Source organism: Crinia signifera, chromosome 8 (assembly GCF_055691185.1).
Source record: "Crinia signifera chromosome 8, ASM5569118v1, whole genome shotgun sequence".
NCBI lineage: Eukaryota > Metazoa > Chordata > Amphibia > Anura > Myobatrachidae > Crinia > Crinia signifera.
Window position 1 is genome coordinate 16,213,528 of NC_139224.1, and position 17,554 is coordinate 16,231,081.

The following is a 17,554-nucleotide window of genomic DNA, read 5'->3' on the forward strand; positions in this document are numbered from 1 at the left end:
AAAATAATTCCTTTTATATACTCTGTCAGCACTTTCATCTCTTGTTTTTAATAATCTGTACTATATCTAGAGGGTTAAGTAATCGCTCTATTGAGAGTAGCAGATAAATCACAAACAAAATACTCTGCAGAAATATATTGGCGCAAGGTGAAACTCCCACTTATATTTCCCCATCCCCCTTGTTTTCCTTCCAGTTACATACTTGATGGCTGGAGACCCACAAGGGAGAGAGATTGGGTGGCTTGAGACATAAGGGAATGGAAGAATTGATTGCTGGAGATACACAAGGTGAGAGATTTGATTGTTGAAAACAAGGGGGGATAGATTTGATGGCTGAAGAGACACATAAGGGAAAATGATTGGGAGGCTAGAGACACAAAGTGAGGGGAGATTTGATGGCTGAGACACACAAGGTAGAGAGATTGGAAGGTTGGAAACACAATGTGAGGGAGGAATTGATGGCTGGAGACACATTATTGTTGAAATCAAGAGGGAAGAGATTTGATGGCTGAAAAGATGCAAGAAGGAGAGATGTCTGGAGACACACAATGGGGAGAGACCTGATTGCTTCATACACATAAGGGAGAGAGATATGATGGCTGGGGATGCACAAGGAGAGATTTGAAGACTGGAGGCACACAAGGGGGAAAGATTTGATGGATGGAGACACACAAGGGGGAGAGACCTGGTGGATGGAGACACTAGGTAGGGGAAGACTTAATAGCTGGAGACACAGTGAGGCCAGACTTGATGGTTGGAGATAAGGACTCCCATTAGATTGTTAGCTCCTGAGAGCAGGGCCCTCTTGTCACATTTCACTTACAGCTCTCTCCTGCTTCTTACATCTAAGCTGTATTGTGTATTGTATTGTGGTGCTCTTTGTTACTTCTACTCAATTTTTGTTATTTATGTACCGTAATGTCAAGTTCCGTCTCCCTGTACTTTTGTATTATATGACCTCTGTACGGCGCTGCGAATCACATCAAATGTAATAATAATAATGACAGCCTCCCCAGGTACACACTGTCTCAAACTGATACTCGATTTGATGAGGCCAATCCCCCTTTATGGGTGCACCCACCAGAATCTTACCTAGGACATAGAGTTGGTCAGGCCGGCCCTGCTCACATAAAGGGGTATGATGTAAAGTAGCCATGGGCAGGTATTGGTGATGGAATTCTAATCCATTGATCAGGACAGAGTGTTGCGCTTGACAAACTGGGTATTTATTGATGGTTAGGAGGGCCCTGCTCGCAAGCTTACAATCTCTCATTTGTGAGTCCTAGAGAATAAGCTACATCTACCATGCAGAGAAATGAGTACTGCGCAATTGGTCTGTACTGAATATAGCAATCAGCGGTCCCTAATTACCGGGGTAGTCCCAGGCATCAGGAACTTATCCCTTCAATGTACAGCGCTGACAACTATGCCTACTCAATAAGCACAGACTGACAATGTCTATGTGACAGAAACTTATTAAAGTCTCACATTCCAGCCTGCGACAAGTGTGGGCCTCCTTCACGCAGACATAAAGGGAGTGGAGGGAGGGGGGGCGCAGAAAGCGGTAAAGGGTTAGGGACTATAATGAGGCCAAGGAAATGGGAAGACAAGTACAGAGGGGGGTTAGGAAGCAATTAATGATGGCTGATGAAGGAAGGGTATAAATGACTAATTGGGAGATAACGAGGTCCAGAACAAGTAACACCAGTAGCATCTGTGGCCACTTTGTGCTGGTACACGGCCCTGCTCTAAGTCATTTACGTGAGGTGAAACAAATGCACTTACTAATGGGTCTCCGCGGGACCGCTAACGCCACAGCAGAACCGGCTCATTTAAAAAAAAAAGACATTAATTTACATTAAGGACCTTATTCTGTTCCGTTCACAGCCAGCGGTCGTTCGCACGGGGACCGATGTTTTGCGTATGTGCAAGCGCAGCCCCTTTTCTGCACATGTGCATACGCCGGTTGTGTGCGGCCACGCTGAACAGATTGTTCGCTGGGTGCACGCACGCAATGCTGCGGCCGCGGGGTAGCGAAGGATAGTCGCACCCGTGTGGTAATACCCAGCATTTGATGGGCGTTCTTATGTGAACACTGGGCGTTCCCATGGTAATCGGGCCGTGACGTCGGTGCTGGGGGTACCAGCATGCAGCCTGCCAGAAGCGATTCGCTACGTCCGATTGTCACCATCATTCAGTATCTGGAGGCATCGCTGAGCAGCTGCACATAATCCGCCATTCCCAGGAGCAGACCTGTCAGTCACACTCACACTGGGAAATGCCTTCGCACTGCAATTGTGAGGTGTGTCTGCCCTGTGCCTGTGTGAGGGGAAGAAATGCACTGCGCACAGGTGCGAACACCTCAGTCACTGCCGTCCTCCTGTCACTTCACAATCATCCCCTTCATTGATTACAATTTTATATTTTGTTTCTCCTAAAATGTTGCCAATTGTAGCCGACTGTGACATAGCATTAAGCCCCATACACACTAAAGACCGATATTGGCGGTGGCGGGACCCAGCAGGGTGCCGGCACCGGAAAGCGAATACACACTTGCCAATGCTGGGGGAAAAGGGAGCGGTGGCGGTTGATGTTAACGAGGACTTCCTTGTCTGAAAATGTTCAGAAGAGGTAGGGGGTCGTTACTGATATTGAGTGTGCACACTGGGCCTTATTCTGGTTCACTCTTAGAGGCAAATTCCTTCTCAAATGGACAAAACCATGTGCACTGCAGGTGGGGCAGATGAGAGTTAGATTTGGGTGGGGTTTTTCTTCAACGTGAGATCTATACTGCAGTGTAGATATAAAGCAGTCAGTATTTTCCCTGCACAGAAAAAAAAATCTAATTCTCTATGCACATGTTACATCTGCCCCACCTGCAGTGCACATAGTTTTGTCCATTTGAGAAGGAATTTGCCTCTAAGAGTGAACCAGAATAAGGGCCACTGGGTGATATTGTGAGCGATATCACCAGGTGTGTATGGGGATTTACAGTGATACATACGCATCAAGGCATTCAGCACAGCAGAAGAGGACACATTGTACATCTGGGATTTGTAGCCCACCGGCTACAGCGACGGTAAATACGGTAGTCATGGCTGCGGTATGTCCCCAAAAGATGTTGTTAAGCTACCAATGTACAAAAATAAATGGGAACCAAAGTGTGCTTCTCTATGTGTGCCTTTCCGTAGCTGTTGCACCTCTCAGTGGCTGTTGTGTCTCTCTATGGGCCAGATGCCCTAAGCTTCAAAACGTGATAAAATGGAGAGTGATAAACAGCCAGCCAATCAGCTCTTACCAACTATGTCACAGACTGTGTTTGAAAAATGCAATAGAAAAAGTCTCCCGTGTTTTTTGTCTGAAAATATTTTTTAAAATTTGGAAATATATTGAAATTTACCCGTATATTTAAAACATAGAGGCATTCCAGCTCTTATTTCAGACTTCCACAACATTATATTTCACTACCTTTCTCATTATATATTTATATGTTATTTGTATGTCTTTGTCCTATGTCCGTCATTTTTTGATCACTTATAGGATCATTTTTAGTATTAATAAAGTTTAAATCTTAACTGATACTATACTACTAAGAAGGCTGTGCCCCACCCGGGAGACTTTTTCGATATCCTCCCTTGGATATCACCCTTTTTCTATTGCATTTATCCTACTCCCTGGGAGCACCTCCACAACTATATAATGCTATTTATTTATTTACTGTGTTGATTGGAGCAAACCTTCTAACCAATAACCAAATTAGCCCAGTGCCCTTGGCCTCATCCTATTTTCCCTTTTTCCCTTTTTCTGTGTTTGAAAAATGTCAGGCAGGAGCTGATTGGTTGGTTGTTTATCACTCTCCATTTTATCACTTTTGAAACTTAGTGCATCTGGCCCTATGGCTGTTATTCCTCTCCGTGGATGTTGTGCCTCTCCGTGGATGTTGCGCCTCTCCATGGCTGTTGTGCCTCTCCGTGGATGTTGCGCCTCTCCATGGCTGTTGTGCCTCTCCGTGGATGTTGCGCCTCTCCATGTAGTGAGCAACACAACAGCTCTCCATCCCTTTATCTAATAATGATGTCACTACTGACCTACAGGATAAGATGCTCCTCTGTGCACCCCTCTGCACCTCACAGCCACCACTCTATGGAGACGCAGGGAGGCTGAGCAGATGCTTTGTAAATGACGTGCTGGAAGTGCCGGAGAGGGGCCAGAATTCTGGTTCATATGGGAACATCAGCAAGACCAATTGGGCCGGAATAATGACAGGACGGGTGGGCAGAGGCGGATATTGGGGGTTATACACTGACGTTCCACCCTAGGAGAATTATTAGTGCGGAATACACAGGTGCATCAGCAGCAGTAAGGGGGAGGGGGGTCACTGCAGAGATCCCATCTCTCCCCCACTAGGTGGAAGCGGACACAGGAGATATTAAGTGTCCCTCCCATGTCACAGGTCATTTACACCACATTTAACACATTGTCACCTAAGTGACCGGCAGCATTGAGTGCGGTCAGAGGGCATCCCGCCCATTGCCCCGGCTGTCTGTCAGTCCCCAGGGAAGTGCTGGTGTCCTGTTGAGGAGAGGGATCTGAGTGCAGGGGTCACAGAGTAAGAGGAGCATGAACACATTGAGGTGACACTAATCCCCCTGAAAGCTGGGCAGGTAAATGGCTGTGTCCTTCCCTTCTGCCCACACTGCTCCCTCCATCCCCATGTTTTGCTCATTTTCTCCTGTTTTGCTGCTTTTCTGCCCTCTCCAGCTGCCTCACACATGCCTGGCCCTCCCCCAGATCCTTACAAATCACATTCTTTTGATGCCTCGGATTTTCCAGGCTCTGTTCTCTGAACTGCTGCAGCCACCGAGCAACAAGTGCAGCGCAGAGATACCCCATTTCCACAGTGCGTCCCTCACTAATCGGAAATGCTCCCCCTCTTCCCCTTTCTGTGACATGGTGACAACATGTATGACATCACAACCAGCACCAATCATAACTGAGCCTTATCTGGGAGTCAACTGGGGTGCAAAGTTCAAATTCAATGACTTGTTTGTAGGAAATGATGATGTCACTGACTGTGACCTTGGTCCCATTACAGGAACAGAAGGGTGGTGTATGTGGGCACTGTGGGATAGCCCAGCCAATGGGGAGGCAGGATCATTGCCAATCAGAGAAGCTATAAGGTCAGTGACATTGGGATATTGCCAGAGAATGTAACAGAGACAATAATGTATGGATACAGTCATTAATGCATCATGTCAGCTTCCGCCTATCACTTATTATTACTCTATATATTTTTTTTATTTTTTATTAACAGTTTCTTATATAGCACACACATATTCGACAGCGCTGTACAGAGTCACATCAGTCCCTGCCCCAGTGGAGCTTACACTCTATATTCCCTGCCACAGGTATATGCACACACATACATTCTAGAGTTAATTTTGTTAGGAGCCAAATAACCTACCAGTATATTTTTGGATTGTTGGAGGAAGTACCCGGAAGAAAACCCACGCAAGCACGGGGAGAATATACAAACTCCACACAGTGAGGGCCATGGTGGGAATGGAACTCATGACCTCAGTGCTGTGAAGCCGTCACCGTCCATTCTGTACTGTATATAATGATAGCTAGAACCAGGGGGAGCAGCTGAGCCCCCGCAGGCTTCTTCAGCCCCCAGTCCTACCCCAGCTTTATACACTGATATTGTGATAAGGGACAGGAAGCATACACAGTACACAAGATACATTTCCATGTGTTTGATAAATACATAATACAATACACTGGTTCTGCCGAGCCCAGATCATTCCAACAAACTTCACTGATCATGGCACTGACCGTAACTACCCCCCACCCACAGTCTCTTCCAATTATATGTCCTTGGCATACAATTGTGCCTATACAGCAATATATGGACCAGCTGAGAAGGAGGCAGCATTAACCCCTGAATGTGGCAGAGCAGTGCAATGGGGCATCCTGGTCTCCTCAGCAGCTGGCACAGACTGAGATCTGCTCTTGCTCCCATAGTGTAACTGAGGTCCATAGTCAGTGAGTGGCACTACCGCCTCGCCCACTTCACCTGCCAGCCACCTGTACCAGTCTCCATGTTATAGATCCTCAGCTTCTCTGCAGTATTCACTATCCAGCACAGACACTCCGGTACCCAGAGGGTTACACACGCCACGGGTTCTGTATCTCAGCAGCTTCTCTGCGCAGATGCACCGGTACCCAGAGGGTTACACATGCCACGGGTTCTGTAACTCAGCAGCTTCTCTGCGCAGATGCACCGGTACCCAGAGGGTTACACACACCACGGGTTCTGTAACTCAGCAGCTTCTCTGCGCAGATGCACCGGTACCCAGAGGGTTACACACACCACGGATTCTGTAACTCAGCAGCTTCTCTGCGCAGACACACCGGTACCCAGAGGGTTACACATGCCACGGGTTCTCTAACTCAGCAGCTTCTCTGCGCAGATGCACCGGTACCCAGAGGGTTACACATGCCATGGGTTCTGTAACTCAGCAGCTTCTCTGCGCAGATGCACCGGTACCCAGAGGGTTACACATGCCATGGGTTCTGTAACTCAGCAGCTTCTCTGCGCAGACACACCGGTACCCAGAGGGTTACACATGCCACGGGTTCTCTAACTCAGCAGCTTCTCTGCGCAGATGCACCGGTACCCAGAGGGTTACACATGCCATGGGTTCTGTAACTCAGCAGCTTCTCTGCGCAGATGCACCGGTACCCAGAGGGTTACACATGCCACGGGTTCTGTAACTCAGCAGCTTCTCTGCGCAGACACACCAGTACCCAGAGGGTTACACATGCCACGGGTTCTCTAACTCAGCAGCTTCTCTGCGCAGATGCACCGGTACCCAGAGGGTTACACATGCCATGGGTTCTGTAACTCAGCAGCTTCTCTGCGCAGATGCACCGGTACCCAGAGGGTTACACATGCCACGGGTTCTGTAACTCAGCAGCTTCTCTGCGCAGACACACCAGTACCCAGAGGGTTACACATGCCACGGGTTCTGTAACTCAGCAGCTTCTCTGCACAGACACACCGGTACCCAGATGGTTACACACGCCACGGGTTCTCTAACTCAGCAGCTTCTCTGCGCAGACACACCGGTACCCAGAGGGTTACACACGCCACCGGCTCACTAGCTCAGCAGCTTCTCTGCGCAGACACACCAGTACCCAGAGGGTTACACATGCCACGGGTTCTCTAACTCAGCAGCTTCTCTGCGCAGATGCACCGGTACCCAGAGGGTTACACATGCCACGGGTTCTGTAACTCAGCAGCTTCTCTGCGCAGACACACCGGTACCCAGAGGGTTACACACGCCACGGGTTCTGTAACTCAGCAGCTTCTCTGCGCAGACACACCAGTACCCAGAGGGTTACACATGCCACGGGTTCTCTAACTCAGCAGCTTCTCTGCGCAGATGCATCGGTACCCAGAGGGTTACACACGCCACGGGTTCTCTAACTCAGCAGCTTCTCTGCGCAGATGCACCGGTACCCAGAGGGTTACACATGCCACGGGTTCTGTAACTCAGCAGCTTCTCTGCGCAGACACACCGGTACCCAGAGGGTTACACATGCCACGGGTTCTCTAACTCAGCAGCTTCTCTGCGCAGATGCACCGGTACCCAGAGGGTTACACACGCCACCGGCTCACTAGCTCAGCAGCTTCTCTGCGCAGACACACCAGTACCCAGAGGGTTACACATGCCACGGGTTCTCTAACTCAGCAGCTTCTCTGCGCAGATGCACCGGTACCCAGAGGGTTACACATGCCACGGGTTCTGTAACTCAGCAGCTTCTCTGCGCAGACACACCGGTACCCAGAGGGTTACACACGCCACGGGTTCTGTAACTCAGCAGCTTCTCTGCGCAGACACACCAGTACCCAGAGGGTTACACATGCCACGGGTTCTCTAACTCAGCAGCTTCTCTGCGCAGATGCATCGGTACCCAGAGGGTTACACACGCCACGGGTTCTCTAACTCAGCAGCTTCTCTGCGCAGATGCACCGGTACCCAGAGGGTTACACATGCCACGGGTTCTGTAACTCAGCAGCTTCTCTGCGCAGACACACCGGTACCCAGAGGGTTACACACGCCACCGGCTCTCTAGCTCAGCAGCAGTGAAGGTCACTGGCAGACAGAACTAGAACTGGAGACCAAATATCTGCCAGGGCCACATGGCATCAACTCTGAATGCCAAGGATGATGTGGGGTAACATAGTAGCTTCATGAAACTAGTGCAATTAATAAATAATGCTGGTTATTGTAGTACAACAGGCCCACACAGTTGCTAGTGAAGACATCCGCTCCCTTCCAGCCTTCTATGAGACTTGTAGCCCAATATTAACTGGTAATCCATGATAGATGGTTATAGTAGGATTTCCATAGCAACTGGCATGTCACTAATAATAGTTATGCTGGGACTTGTAGTTTGATTGGGGGGCCATGATCTATTGTTATGCTGAGACTTGTAGTTCCCAATTACTAAAACAATCCCTCTCTAGATGACTAGCAGGAACGGAATTTAATCCCAAACCCGTCCCGGGAATAAACCACTTTATCTAATGGTGACTTTCTGGTTCTATAGTATTAATATTTATTTATTTGTTAATATAGCGCACACATATTCCGCAGCGCTGTACAGAGAATATCTGAACATTCCGATCAGTCCCTGCCCCAGTGGAGCTTACAATCTATATTCCCTACCACATGTACACACAGAAATACAGTACTAGGGTTAACTTTGTTGGGAGCCAATTAACCTACCAGTATATATTTGGATTGTGGGAGCAAACCGGAGTACCCGGAGGAAACCCACGCATGCATGTGAGAATATACAAACTCCACACATTTAGGGGCATGGTGGGAATAGAACCCATGACCTCAGTGATGTGAGGCATCAATGCTAACCATTACACCGTCCGTGCTGCCCGAGTATTCTCCGTATTGGTGGCTCTCCTACATGCAGCGTGTCACCCTGTATACATGGAATAGCTGCCCAGTCATTATACTGACAGTGAGATCTGTTTGACTTAACGTGCGGCACATCATTTATCTGGCGCCATGGCCCGGCTTAGTAGACAAGGGCGGGCTGGATCTTATCATCTGTTTTCTATGTTTTGGTTTCATTTCACTCCCATATTACAGCGATATCCTTGGCTGGAGACGCTAAACACGTCAGTTACACATTAATAAAATTAACAGAGTGTAAATAGCTGGAGCTGTGAGCAATTATAGTGTGATCCTTGTACACAGAACCAGCGACCACAGCCCTGCCCCAAATCAGCAGCAGGACCCCCAGCCTGCCGCGTCCCCCTGTCACTGACCTCTTCCATGTAGCAGACGGTCACATTGCCATAGGGAGAGGGCAGTGGCTGCGGACGGTGCCTTACAGAGAACACACACCTATGTAACACAGTTACAGTTACATAAATACATCATTACCATTGTGTACATAAAAGCAGAGTGATGGAAGTGATTGTTCTGTATTTGTCAGTTATTACAGCGCAGCTTTATGTGACAGAGGGGTCTGTGTACTAAGCCTTGGGGATGCTTTTCAGGATGGCATTGAAAAATGACAGTACGGAGCTTGTTGGCTGATACTCTATCTCCATTCTGCAAGTCTACTGCTTAGTACATAGACCCGTGTTTGTCATATCCAGCAATAATCCCACTGTTCTCTGTATCAGCGTTACTGAGAAGAATATAATATGTACAGGAGACTTACCTGGTGTGATCGCACCCACTCAGAGGTTACCTGGAAAGGTGAGCTGCTTGCTCAACACAGGTAACTCAGGGAGGCGGGGCCTGTGACGCACACAATCACCCCCCCCCCTCTCTGTGCCAGTGCTCAGATCCCCAGGGCAGGCTGTGCGATGGGGGCAGTGCCTGGCTAAGGGCCTGTTCTGCCCCAGGGTGAGACATCTGGCACTTCCCCAGCAAGAGGATCAGGAATGGTGTTCTTAACCCCCCCCCCCCCCCCCCTCAATCTCCTGACTCGATAAATGTAGCTGGAGGGCAGGAATACAGGAGATAAGATTCCCAGACACTGTGATAACATTGGTCCTGTGTGTAATATGCACTGAGCAGAGGACACCTGTGTTATCCTCTTACGCAGTGATGTCAAACTCATGGCCCTCCGGCTGTTGTGGAACTCCACTTCCCAGCATGCCCTGCCACAGATTTTATATAATGGATTGCTAAAACTGTGGCAGGGCATGCTGGGACGTGTAGTTCCACAACAGCTGGATGGCCAGGAGTTTGACACCACTGCAGTCTTAGGCATTATTCTCATCATCTGGGGATCTCATTTTTCCGGGATGTTTCCATGGTGCAGGGAGGGAAGACCCTCATACCTTTCTTTATGAATAGAAAGTTTACCTTGGCACAGGTGTGGGTAAATGCTTACTTTAGAGCTATTATTTGGGGCACTTTCCATTAGCTAATTTTGGCACATCCTTTGGGTCCGATGGGGGTAACTCAGGCCTGAACGTGATAAGTTAGCCACCGCTGGCTATGTTCTGTGAGGCTCATTCATGTGCGATCACAGAGCGTCTATTGTACCAACATCGACTGATGATTTCTTACTGCACCTGCATCTGAGGCACAGTGCGCCCGTGCAGCAAGCGTACTGAGATTGCAGGCGTGGGACACTAGCACTCGGGGGCTGTGATCTGAAAATAGGAACATTTATACCCTGATCAGTCAAGATCTGTCACGGAAGTTATTGTAGAACTACAACTTCCAGCATGCAATGACAGCACTGGAGTCAATAGAACGTCTCTTTTGGTGTAACTGCAGAGCATGATTCCGGATAGAACAGATGTGAGCCTTACAGTGGAGGAATGTGGAGATGGAGGAATAATGGAGAGGGGCGGCCAGAGGTCTGTAAATCTGTTACAGTCATTACATACTCGCTGACCGACCGGTGCCAGCCTCCCTCTCTGTGACCCCTCCAGCTCTGTCACCCCTCCAGCTCTGTCACCTCTCCCTCTCTGTCACCTCTCCCTCTCTGTCAGTCACCCCTCCCTCTCTGTCCCTTCTCCCTCTATGTCACCTCTCCTTCTTTGTTACCTCTCCTTCTCTGTGACCCCTCCATCTCTGTGACCCCTCCAGCTCTGTCACCTCTCCCTCTCTGTCACCTCTCCCTCTATGTCACATCTTCTCTGTCACCCCTCCCTCTCTGTCACCTCTCCCTCTCTGTCAGTGACCCCTCCCTCTCTGTCACCTCTCCCTCTATGTCACCTCTCCTTATCTGCTGTTACCTCTCCTTCTCTGTGACCCCTCCAGCTCTGTCACCTCTCCCTCTATGTCACCTCTCCCTCCCTCTCTGTCACCCCTCCCTCTCTGTCACCCCTCCCTCTATGTCACCTCTCCTTCTCTGTCACCTCTCCCTCTCTGTCACCTCTCCCTCTCTGTCAGTCACCCCTCCCTCTCTGTTCCTTCTCCCTCTATGTCACCTCTCCTTCTCTGTTACCTCTCCGTCTCTGTGACCCCTCCAGCTCTGTGACCCCTCGAGCTCTGTCACCTCACCCTCTCTGTCACCTCTCCCTCTATGTCACATCTCCTTCTCTGTCACCCCTCCCTCTCTGTCACCTCTCCCTCTCTGTCAGTCACCCCTCCCTCTCTGTCACCTCTCCCTCTATGTCACCTCTCCTTATCTGCTGTTACCTCTCCTTCTCTGTGACCCCTCCAGCTCTGTCACCTCTCCCTCTCTGTCACCTCTCCCTCTTTGTCACCTCTCCTTCTCTGTCACCCCTCCCTCTCTGTCACCGCTCCCACTCCGTCACCTCTCCTTTTTTTGTCACCCTTCCCTCTCTGTCACCCCTCCCGCGCTCTCACCCCTCCCTCTATGTCTCCTCTCCCTCTCTGTCACCTCTCCCTCTCTGTCACCCCTCCCTCTGTCACTCCTCCCTCTCTGTCACCCCTCCTTCTCTGTCACCTCTCCCTCTCTCTGTCACCCCTCCCTCTGTCACCTCTCCCTCTCTGATTTCCTGCTCTCTATCTCCCAGAATATTACCATTTCTGACACACATTGAAAAGCCATCACTTCCACGTTAGTGACATCAGCTTATAGGTATGCATGTGCCCTGCAGATCATTCCTCCTGTAACCCATGCTATGTACCCATGCCATGTATACAGGTATGGTGCCAACACAGCTGGCAACAGCAGTGCCTATGCAATTATACACAGGCAGAGTGGAAATCTGTATTTTATGCGCAGGCTGAGTGGAATGTGTTCTTCAGCAGAAGGAACGGCTGCCATGTCCAGCTGTGTCCTCACTATGCCACGTGGTGCAAATGAAAAGTCAGGTCGCATGCAGCTCTGTTAGTGCCAGGAGTCTTGTGTCTTTGTTATAATGCGATGCAGTGATGACTGTGTCGAGTAGTGTGATGTGTGCGACTGAGTCTGTATACTGTGGGACACAGCTGCAGCCGCTGCATTGTAACATTTCATATACAGACTCAGTCACACACAGATATACAGGTTTTAGATATGAAATGATTTGGTGTGATCTCTCAGAGAATACATTAGTGTGACTTGTCTAAGGGGCACGTCGCATTAGATTTCTCTTGAACTCACCCGGCAGCTCTCCGGGAGTCCAATTTATCATATTGTTATTGCATGTTAAAAATAGCATGGACGGACTCTCGGGAGCTGCCGGGTGAGTTCAAGAGAAATCGGAAGCGATAAATATAATGCAGCCATGATGTGCACTGACGGCTGCGATTCTGACTTATCTTATGTGCGGGAGGTTCACTCTCCAGATCCGATCCGATGTCAGACACATGCGATGTGGCCACTTTTCACCCGATTTCTCAGGCTGGTCCTTCGGGGTCCGGTGAAATCACACAAGTGAATGTCCAGCTAAAGTCACATTTTTGTATGAAGACACATCTGTATAAATGCCATTGTTATGCTGGCACTGTACATGCTGGAATAGCAGGGGAAAATGAGACATTTACCTGTACAAACAGACACCATAGATTGTGGCCTGTTACAGAGGGGGGTGGCAGTGCCATATGCAATAGACACAGTGCCCATTTAACAGACAATTGGCTGCCATCCTGTATACACAATAACGATGGCGCTGTTGTCAGTCCACAAAGCCGGCCATTGTATTACTCTCCTCCCTGCCTCGCAGTGTGTCAGCCCATGGCGGCACTACCATTGGGCATCTGCCTAGGGTGTCAGGATCTAGTGAAGAAGGGGGCACCATTGAGTCTGCCCATCACCAAATGAAGGAGGCCTACGAGGAAGACATCCTTGTTGTACTTAGTACAGGTGGCGGCTGTGGAACTTCTAAGACGCCACCTTCACACTTTGTCTGGGGCTGGAAAGTGGGTATTGGTGGCAGTGTGGGGTTGTGGTTGGCAGTACTGTAAGTTGAAATTTTGCTTTGGTGCTGAGAGGGCATGCACCGGCTCTGTGCCAGCCACCCTATGGGCATGAGAGTCACTACTCTAACGACTTAACATTATACTGGAGATCATTACAAGCACAGGTTCTGTATCTGCATGTACTGATTGCAAGCTCCTATGCTCAGCACTTAGGAGAGCGCCTGTATTTGCTGATAATGTCGTCAGTCAGCCTCAGGCCTCGCATACACGGCTGGACCCGTCATTTCTTGCACTGGAGGCCGCAGCGTGGGGTGAAAAGTGCATTTTATGTTCTAGCTGTAGGGGTAGAATTCCTAGCAGAACGCTATCAATCAGACTTGTAACACGCCCCATGCAGGAACTACAGAGCCCAGCCAGCCTGCAAGTGTCTGCTTATTTATAGTCATATTCACTCACCCCGGGGAGGCCTCAGGCTTCACACTGTACAGAGAAGTTTGGGGATTAATCCCATTTATTCCATTCTATAAAGCAGATTATGAAGGGATTAACATCAGGAGTGCTGTAACTCTCTCACTGCCTGGAGCAGACCCGAGTGGCTGTACAGACAGGTAAGTGTACAGTACACGGCACACTGACAGTATGTAGTAGCTGTAGGGGCCAAGGACATGGTGCACATGCCACACTATAATGTGCATTTACTGTATACAGGATGTGGAATAGCTACTGCGTCCGTCACATCATATACCCCTCGCCCATTGTTACTGGCTATTGCTACAGTACAGTGTGGCGAACGGCGGACCCATCGCTTGGAGATGATGTCAGGTCGGCGCCGCGGTGTAAATGGTGCAAATCCCGTATCTGGCTTGGAACCGTGTTACAAATACTGGTTTGGATCTGGGATTTTAGTGTAAAAGGGGTATCAGTGGCACCTGGTCTGGGTGGTCCTGTGTGGTCAGGGAACGTGTGGGTAGAACTCCTGGTACAATATGCTATGCTAATTAGTGCCCAGATTTCCCAGCCCATCGTTATCTGGCATTATGTGCTGAGTTCACTCAAGTTCATAGCCGCTAGTGCCCCCAGTTCAGTAACTCTCTCATCCCCTTTCCTGTTCTCAGGCTCTGTGGGTACCCAGCAGACGTCGCCCCTCCCTCACCCGGCAGCAGCAGGATCTCTCATTAATCACTTAAAACGAGCCCTGTGTGGGGTGGTGTCAGAGAGGAGGGGGGATTCCTGTACCCCCCCTCCGCAGCTCCATGGCACCACATTCTTCCCCCTAAGGGAACAGCAGCTCTGGCCCGACCAATCCTGAGCTGGCATAGGAACATGCCACGCTGCTTGCCATCCCAAACAAGCAATGGGAAGGGGGGCCCCTGGCCACACCCACACCTGCAGAGTATCTCGCCCCGCACATGTCAAGGGTGCTGCACTAACTCTGCATTACATGTAGAACACTTGTGTCTTTGTAGATCAGCAGTAAATCCGCTAACACCCAACCACACTAACAATCATTGTTCTGTATCTGAGCGTAGATATACAGGAGGTGTCACCACATTGTATAGGTATACTCCCATTACTGTACTATATACCACACAGGTACCACCGCACCCATAGTGGCAGCTCCCATTACTGTACTATATCCCACACAGGTACCACCGCACCCATAGTGGCAGCTCCCATTACTGTACTATATACCACACAGGTACCACCGCATAGATAGTGGCAGCTCCCATTACTGTACTATACACCACAAAGGTACCACCGCACCCATAGTGGCAGCTCCCATTACTGTACTATATACCACACAGGTACCACTGCATAGATAGTGGCAGCTCCCATTACTGTACTATATACCACACAGGTACCACCGCACCCATAGTGGCAGCTCCCATTACTGTACTATATACCACACAGGTACCACTGCATAGATAGTGGCAGCTCCCATTACTGTACTATATACCACACAGGTACCACCGCATAGATAGTGGCAGCTCCCATTACTGTACTATATACCACACAGGTACCACCGCATAGATAGTGGCAGCTCCCATTACTGTACTATATACCACACAGGTACCACCGCATAGATAGTGGCAGCTCCCATTACTGTACTATATACCACACAGGTACCACCGCACCCGTAGTGGCAGCTCCGATTACTGTACTATATACCACACAGGTACCACCGCACTCATAGTGGCAGCTCCCATTACTGTACTATATACCGCACAGATACCACTGCACCCATAGTGCCAGCTCCCATTACTGTACTATATACCACACAGGTACCACCGCACCCGTAGTGGCAGCTCCGATTACTGTACTATATACCAATGTGCACAGGTCCGGGTACCACCGCACAGGGGCGCCGATTTTTCTGGTGGCGCCCCCCCCCCCAGACTATCACCCCCACCGGGACTCACCTGCTGCATGCCGTCGGCGAGGTCCCAGCAGTGGATATGCTGTCAGCAGCAGGGTCCCTTCGGAAGATGGGAACTAGCAGCGGTATTAATACCGCTACTAGTTCTCATCCGCCGCAGGGACCCCCGCTGCTGACAGCATATCCGCTGCTGGGACCCTGCTGCAGTGGCCCGTGCCATGGGTGATCCTCACTTTCTGTGGGTGCTCGGGCCCCGGAGCACCCACGTTTCGGCGTCTATGCCACCGCACCAATAGTGGCAGCTCCCATTATTGTACTATATACCAAACAGGTCCGGGTACCACCGCACCCATAGTGGTAGCTCCCATTACTGTACTATATACCAATGTGCACAGGTCCGTGTAGCACCGCCCCGATAGTGGCAACTCCCATTATTGTACTATATACCAAACAGGTCCGGGTACCACCGCACTCATAGTGGCAGCTCCCATTACTGTACTATATACCAATGTGCACAGGTCCGGGTACCACCGCATCAATAGTGGCAGGTCTCAGGATGCTTTTGTACCCAAAAAAGATAGTACAGCGCTCTTTTAATGATTGCACCAAGTACAGGATTTAAGAACATATTTAATATATAGACTGATACTGATAATAATGATGGCAATAACATTTTTTTTTTTAACAAAATACAATGAATAAAAACAATGGGACAGTAGGGACCTCTCAATATGGATGAGATAAAGTGCTCCAGGTGTGGGAAATGAAAGCAGCAAAGTCCAGATCAATAAGCAGGTAAAGTGCAATATGCCAAAGTCAGGTCCCAGATGTAACACCAACGCGTTTCGCTGTCTCTTACAGGACAGCTTTTTCAAGGTGATTTTTATCCATTGTATTTTGTTTCATTTTTGTTTTTTATTGCCATCATTACTATCAGTATCAGTCTATGTATTAAATACGTTCTTAAATACTGTACTTGGTGCAATCATTAAACGAGCGCTGCACTATCTTTTTTGTTTGTGAGTCTCTGGTATGTTGTGATGCCCACGTGGTAGTCATGCCATGTATATAATGCATGATGGTAAAACATCATGTTTATGGTTGTAAGGCCGACACAGAAATACCACATTACTTCCATGTTGGCCTGCTGCTCCCCTTCTGATTGTCAGCATTGTGAGCAGTGATAATCTGACTACATCCCACCCAGCAGCCTGGCTCTGGGTGCTCAGTTTCCACTTCCTCTAGTGTGTTTTATATAGTAAATGGCTGATATGATTTCAAAGTTACATTATCTCTACCCCCTCCCTTTACACAGCAATTACTATTTATCTTACAGTCCAGAAGACTAACCCCATTTACATATCTTTTACCCTAATAAAAAATACTTATAGGAGCAGCCCATTGTGCCGCCACAGCAAGTATTACCCCCTGGGAATTTACAGGCCGGACGATTATCTATAGACTGTGAATGTGTACGTCGCACAATACGCATGTGCAGGGCCGTCCTGTGATAAACTCCTGCTACTATATTGATTGATGATCAGGAAGGAGGTGGGTGGTAACCGGACATTTTCTGTTAGTGTCAGGGAGAACGCATGCGTTCTCTGGGAGGGTCTATGACGTCAGCTCCGCCCTAATCAGCCTGTGTCTATGGCAGCTGCTGAGTAAGTCCTGGGCTACGCACAGACTGCACACACTGGGGAATCATTCCATGGTGAGCAGCTGTTATCTGGGAGTGTCAGGGACACCGCAGGTGTGTGACAGGAAGTCATGTGACGTCAGCTCCGCCCCCGATTAGCCTGAT

General features: G+C 49.3%; 1 long non-coding RNA gene across 1 annotated transcript in view; it reads left to right on the plus strand.

Annotated features, from left to right (window-relative positions):
- LOC146025781 (uncharacterized) overlaps nucleotides 1–17,554 on the plus strand; it is a 113,681-nt gene that overhangs the window by 48,395 nt on the left and 47,732 nt on the right. Inside the window, exons 4-5 of the long non-coding RNA XR_014454294.1 lie at nucleotides 195–288; nucleotides 5,096–5,180. This is a non-coding gene — a long non-coding RNA (uncharacterized LOC146025781). The remainder of the gene's footprint in view (nucleotides 1–194; nucleotides 289–5,095; nucleotides 5,181–17,554) is intronic.